Here is a 6841-nt window from a genome sequence, read left to right on the forward strand (position 1 = left end):
CGTACGTCAGCGTGCCTGAAGGAGGGGTGTGTATGGAAAGATGAGACCAGCATCATGACTGTGTTTCACCAGCAGCAAAATAATCCACCTGACTCCAGCCAAGCACACAACTGAAGTGTGTTTCTTTTTTTTTGTTCCTTTTTTCCTTCCCTCCCTGCCCTTCTGGCCCTCCACAAAAAAAAAACCCAAATCACCCAGGATACCAGGGCACCTAGACCACGGAATGCAAAGTAAGACGCAGAACTAGGTCATATATTCTCAGTCTCTTTGTGTCTCGCTCTCTCTGCCTACCTCACTTTTCTTCACCTTCCCAGTCTGTGCCCAAAATTGGGAGATTTTTTTTATTCCCACCTGTTTCCATGACACTCTGATCTTTCCAAATTCAGAACTGCCTCCGGCCTTGAATGTTGCCCTCCTTCTCTGCACTTTTTAACACTGAAACATTCTCAATGACGACACGGTGTCCTTCTTTACACTGACACCTTCAGCAGACATTTAAACAGAAAAAAACAAACATGCACCAGGGGGAGAAAAGTATTTTTACCAGGGGCATTTTGGAAGCGTGATGAATGTTGCTAGCTAACTTTAAGTGATCTTAGCCAACTTTTTTATGCTAACTTTGGGAATATGTATTTAACCTTTAATATATATTTTGCCTCACTGTATTATACTTGACCTCATTTCTCTTTTTATCCCTTTTTTTGTGCTAATCTTAGTCATATCTGGGCTAACGTTTAGCCATTTTTAGCTAATATATGATTATAACTTGGCTATGTTTTAGCTATAGAAGCAAAATCCTAGCTATTCTATGTGCAAACGTACAGTTTTTTGCCTAATCTTTACAAGTTCTACCTTTTTTGACAACTGTTTCACAATGTAAAACATTAGATTTATCGTTACATTTTGTTATTATTTGGTCAGTTTTTGGCTCTATTAGCAATTTGGGAGTTAGCGTTAGCCCTTTGTGCTTCATAATTGTGGTTTAGATTTGACACCCATCAAGACAGCACTAGTGTGTGAATATTTCTGCAGCTCTGGCAGCCATGAGGCACGGACCTTAAGTTTTGCGTCACTAAATTATGGATCTCCTGGTCTATTTGGATGGAGAAGAGTCAGCTTTTCACAGCCCTGCAAATCTGGCACTGCTGAAGTGGCAGGTTGATGGAAGAGCCTGAATCCTCATTTGGCCCGAGGCTTCTTTCTACTCTCATTTAGTGCAACTCTGCAGCACAGAGTGTTAAGAGCCTTCGTATTATTCTCTCATGTTTAAATAACGGATTATCAAGTTTAATTCCGATGAAGTCAAATTGAACATTTTCAGAACTAATACTGAAGAACATTCCGTTCAGTTCTTTGTTGATGATATTTAATTTCTTGGCTGCGATTGCTTTTTTTTCTGCACATTTGAATGGGTGTCCAATGACTACATAGTATGTTTCATATGTGCAGGCACAGAGGCATTGATCACTGGCCAGCACTACAGCAAGAATAATAATTCCTCTTATTATTATCCTTGCCCTGTATCAAAAATCATGTTTATATTGGTTAAATATTATGTTTGACTGAGTATAAACATAGTCTTCAGTCTTACTACACAAATATGTGTGGGACAAGGAAGCAAAAAAAAGAGAAAAGGACAAAGACATTTCCCATAGAAACGGTGAAGCGGTGAAACATTATTTTCTTTCCTCTGGATTAAAAATTCATGGATGTGAGATGTGTTTAATTTGGACTCCAACAGCCTGTGAGGGAAATGTGTGTTAGGTTGTTGTGCTGTATTTTGCTCCTTGGCTGCTCAGCACAGCGGCCTGGCCCACTCTCCTCCAGATACTGTGATAATTATAGCGTGCACTGCGTCAAAACCCTCATTTACAAATTAATTTCTGTCAACAGGTGAAGTTCTGGGTTGCGCCGCTTAAATCATCTGTGAAAAAAATCAAATGTTTAAAGGAGCGGTTGTGTGCAGTATCTCTGCTCCTTTCTCTACCAAAGGGACCAAAATCAATGTGGTACAACTGGACTCCCGGGGCACGGTAACTGCCGATGTGTGTGTTTAGCTGTTACAGCAGTTTCCACAGCGACTCCTTATGTACTCTAACAGACTGAAAAGTGGCTCAGATGTTTGAAAAAAAAAAAAAAACCTCTGGACAATAATATCTGACCCATACAGACACCAGAGAGAAGCATTCAATTCAATTGGTCTGGACTTAATAACACATGAAATCCTGTAATGACAAAACGGTTGGTCATCATCCTTTTTTGCACCGTTTACTGCATGGATGTCAGACCCATTTTCACCGGGGTCAGAGCAGCAATACGATTGTAACCGGTCGTAACTGGATGACTGTAGATGTAACTAAATGTGTATACAATCGATTAGTATTTATTCAAGTTACAGATATTGTACATTGCTCTGAGCAAAAACCTTTAATTTACCACACATTTGAATCAAATTTTCAAAACTTTCAAGTTAAGTTAAGTTCAAAATAATGTCCTTGTCGATCTCTGCTCATAGATCTCTCATCATCATGAAATGCACTATTAAAGTTTGTAATTTATGGTCAAGGTTTACTTTCTAAGGCAGCACTGACTTTAATGTAAGGCAATAAAACACTTTTTAAGCTCTCACAGGCCATACAAAATGACTTGGCGGGCCACACTTGCCCCGCGGGCCTCGAGTTTGCTGCCCTGCAGCACTTGACTCATTTCTTCCTGATAATTGAACCGCAACCTGGATTTGTTTGTAAACTAACTCAGATCTACGGTACGTTTTCAGGTGTTATTTTCAGGTGTACGTTTTATACCTGTCCAAAAAGAGACGACTATTGTAGGACATCGAAGGACCAAACAGCTGTGGTGTCAAAGTGCTCTTAGTCCCAGTGATCAACATGAGTCAAAAGCCCCTGGTGAAGTACACATTCTGTGGCCCATAAACACTGACTTAGTTCCTTCATACAGTACTGTACCTTTGAGGAGACATGTTGTGACTGACAGTACGAGTCCGACTGTGATGACATCATCTCGCATGTCTTCCTCTGCTGACCTTACATGTCAGGACCTTCAGTAGTTTTGCTTGAATCAGCTCTGCAGAACATGTCAAATGAAGAACATGTCAGCTACTGTGTGTGTGTGTGTGTGAGTGCCACACACACACACACTGTTGCTGCGTTTTATATGAATGATTAAAATGTGTGCCAGCTCTGAATGTTGCATGAGGACTAACCTGATGACAATCGCTGGTGTTTACCAGCATCACTGCGCAGCAGCGTTAGGATTGGTCGATCCTGGGCCACATGGCTGCCTGTGATGGAGGATTACATCAGCGTGGCCTCTCTCACAGCTACAGCAGAGAGAGGGCAGAGGCAGGACAGTCCAGGCATGTCCTCCAGGCCGCCGCGGTGTCTTTTCATCACTGGATTCGTCGTGTCTTGTTGTTTGTTAAGAGCTTGTGATGATGCTGTACGGGGTGACAGGTTATAATCTGCAAAAATGAACAAAATGACACCTTTAGTAGTTCATCTGTTTCATATCTACATTTACATTTACGCAGCTAGCAGACACTTTTATCCAAAGCGACTCACAAGAGGAGGATTAACAATCAAGCATGTGGCTCCTCTGGGAATCAAACCCTCTGCTCTCTGCTTCCAAGTCAGGCATTCTAACCGCTACACTATGGAACCACAAAAAAAAAAAAAAAAAGAGAGACCAAAGCCAACATGGGAACGACCTCAATAATATATATATATACCCTGTCTCTAAGACATCAACCTGTTTCAGGATAGTCAGGCCCACAAATGTGCGGCTGCACGGCCCACCAAGTGGCCCTCCCCTGTTACATCAACAGTCTCCCTTTGTGTGTTCGCAGGATGGAGAGCAGGCAGGCAGGCAGTCTGTCAGTGTGTCGCTGGCAGTCTGCTGAAGCCTCCATTGTGCAGTCTGGGAGTGTGCATTGTGTGTGTGTAAAGAAAAACAGAGCAGGCCTGATATTAGGCTCCACCTGGATGCATGAATATTAAGCGTCCTTGCAGAGCGATATATTCCCAGAGGATTGGCCTGCAGGCAGCAACAACAGCCTGGCCCTTCAGGAGGAGAGGCAGGAAATGTTGCATTTGTACATTTTAATTTTACCACTGTAACACATCGTGTAGTTTTTTAGGGGTAAAATTTGACTAAATATAATATGAGACGTCATTTAACAGGATATGCACATATGTATGTAACATACAGTTTAAAAACTCACCAGGAGGGGGCGGAGGTGAAAATGAGTCCCTTTCAAATTTTCATTCAGTTTCGGGAAAAAAAAAATTCTGCCGTAGCTAGATAACTTTTGGTTCTAACATCTGTCTTAGAACATTTTGACTGACCCTTGTATGTTGGCTTGACATACTCAAATATTTGTTAAAGTTATGGGTAATAAAACGTCTCATCAACAAAAAAAAGATTTTATGACCCCTCCGCAGTAACTCCGAAGTCACTCCGGTGGTCACGCACCCCCTCTGTTGGAAAACTCTACGATGCAGGATTTTTTTCAGAAGAAAATCTTCATTTCTCTGTAAAAATCACAAGCCCAATTATGATCTTAAAAACCTGGTGCCGTCCTCGAGGTTCTGCTCCGTTCTCCTCTAGAAGGCCACAGCTTCACACCTATAAAAAGCCTTGGCCTGAAGCGCTCGTAAAGCAAACAGAGTGTGCACCTTGTTGATGACATTTATACACTTCAGTGGCCTCGTAAATGACTCTCACCTCAGATAGCGCCACTCGTTCTGAGGTTGGGGGGGGGGGAGAGGGAGGGAGAGAGAGAGAGGGGAGAAAAACACAAAGTGCTGAGTCATGCTTTGATCAATTAGAGGTAATTGAAGGTTTTTGTAGCTGGTGGCCCACAATGCACCAACACCAGCTGGGATTTAATCAGATAAGAGCAGTGTTCAGACCCAGATCTGTGCAGGTTTGTGGGCTCAGCGTCGTACGAATTTTAGGAATTTTAACTGCAGCGTTGCAGGTCCGACTGTGGAAGGACAGACCTGGGAACAGACATGAAGGTTTAAACATTTCACAGTTCCGTCTCCACTCCGTTCTGTCAGTCTGACGTCCCTAAAGAGAGCGTTCTCAGGCAGACAGATATTATAGCTGTTGTATTTATGAGACACTCTCTCTCTCCCTCTCTCACTCCCCCCCTTTTGTCCTTGTGGCTTTTCTCTCATTTCATCGCGCTCTCGTCTTCTCCACGGGTCGCCCCTCTTCCTCTCTGCTATCATCAGCCGAGTTGCTCTGCTGCTCGCGGCCTCACTGCAGGGTTTTTGGAGATAATGATCTCCCCTCTTCTTCTTCTTCTTCCTCCTCCTCCTTCTCTTCGCCTCCCCTAATTCTTTGCTTCCACCCAGGCTTCTGTCTTTTCTATTTCCCTCAAACACATTTCCCAACACTGTGTGTTCGTGAGATGCCATGTTGATGGATTGTGTGTTTGTTTTGTTTTTTTCATACATGTTTCTGTTGCGTGTATGAGGCTCTTCAGTCCTGTGGTTAGTGTTAATGAAGGTTATCTTTTGACTCGTTGGGTTAGAGTGGCATCCCACCTGGCAGGGTCGTCTCTCATCTCTCTCATCTTTTAGTTTAAGAGAAGCTTGTTTTAGATCCTTTTCTGGGTGACTGGGGACGGGGGCGTGTTGAGGGTTGAAGCGTTCTGGACCCAGGACACGGTTCTCCATCAACAGATCATTTTGTCCGAAGAAGGTCAGACGTAGGCGACTGGACTGGCTAGGTGTTTTGAAGACATTTCACGTTACGTCAAGGGGACGTAGAAGTGATGGTCTCTTGGTCTCATTCACACTAACATTCACACCTAATGTCAATTTAGAGTGAACTATTAATGTTGGAGTACCTGGAGAAAACCTACACACATGAACTCGGTCACTTATTTAAATAAAAACACTGTTGATTTTAATTTAAAAGTCTGAAACCACACACACGTCGAAAAGCAGATTCCTGTTGCGTCGGATTCCGGGCTCATACATTTATATTTGATTTTGAAAATTCTATTTACTTTCCAACATTGCCTGTAATTTTATTTCCACGTCCTGGACCATAGAATTGCATTAGGAGCGGCGTGAGCGCAGCAGCCCTGCTATCTGATTCACACATTTGAATGAAGTGAACGGTGGTTCCTTCAGAAAGAGTGGGTTTCAGTGAACAGTAATATGATCCAGTTAAGGTGGGTTTTTTAAATTATTATTTAAGTCCAGTGTTTATTTCTGGGTCACTTTATATATTTTGGAGATACAGATTTTGATTGTTTCTTTGTTTAATTATCCAAATTTCACTGTTAGCATTTACTGATGCCTTGGCTAACTTTCAGTTACTTAACAGCTAACATTTACCTATTCTCTGTATTGTGGATTATATTATTTCTTACCATATGTTTGGTTTGTGTGGTCTTTTAATTTAGTTGAATGATTTTTTTTTAATTTTCCTGAATTTTTTTTCTGCAACCTTTTGCAATTTTTGGTTTCATTTTTAGAATTTCCTTTGTTCAGCTAATGTTGTCTTAATAATCATTACTTCACGCCTTATATTTGATTGATTTTAAATGAGTTATTTAGATGTTTTTAGACTTTTTTGGTTCTTCTTGTTCTAAAATTTTCTTATTTTCTCAATATTTTTGTCTAATTTTTATTTATGTCTTCAGTTGTAAATCGTATAATAATAATTATATGCTAACCTTTAGCTGACATTTCTGACACACTTGCTTTTTAATGCTTTTTAATTAGTTCCCTAACATCTAACCTTCTAACAATCCACATCAAATTTCTTGAGACTCCCGTTTAAGGCTGTTAAGCGTTGTGGG

At 41.4% G+C, this 6841-nt stretch overlaps 1 protein-coding gene and 1 long non-coding RNA gene across 6 annotated transcripts in view; one reads left to right on the forward strand and one right to left on the reverse strand.

The window, feature by feature from the left end:
* The window catches only part of LOC103379439 (uncharacterized), a 37066-nt gene that overhangs the window by 9988 nt on the left and 20237 nt on the right, over positions 1-6841 (reverse strand). For all 3 annotated transcript variants that reach the window (XR_003049863.1, XR_003049865.1, XR_003049864.1), the window contains 2 exons: positions 3224-3481; positions 2967-3084 (listed from right to left, as the gene is read on the reverse strand). This is a non-coding gene — a long non-coding RNA (uncharacterized LOC103379439). The remainder of the gene's footprint in view (positions 1-2966; positions 3085-3223; positions 3482-6841) is intronic.
* The window catches only part of frmd5a (FERM domain containing 5a), a 42463-nt gene that overhangs the window by 3187 nt on the left and 32435 nt on the right, over positions 1-6841 (forward strand). The window lies entirely within an intron of this gene.

Source organism: Cynoglossus semilaevis, chromosome 6, assembly GCF_000523025.1.
Source record: "Cynoglossus semilaevis isolate Cse_v1.0 chromosome 6, Cse_v1.0, whole genome shotgun sequence".
In the NCBI taxonomy this organism is placed as follows: Eukaryota; Metazoa; Chordata; class Actinopteri; order Pleuronectiformes; family Cynoglossidae; genus Cynoglossus; species Cynoglossus semilaevis.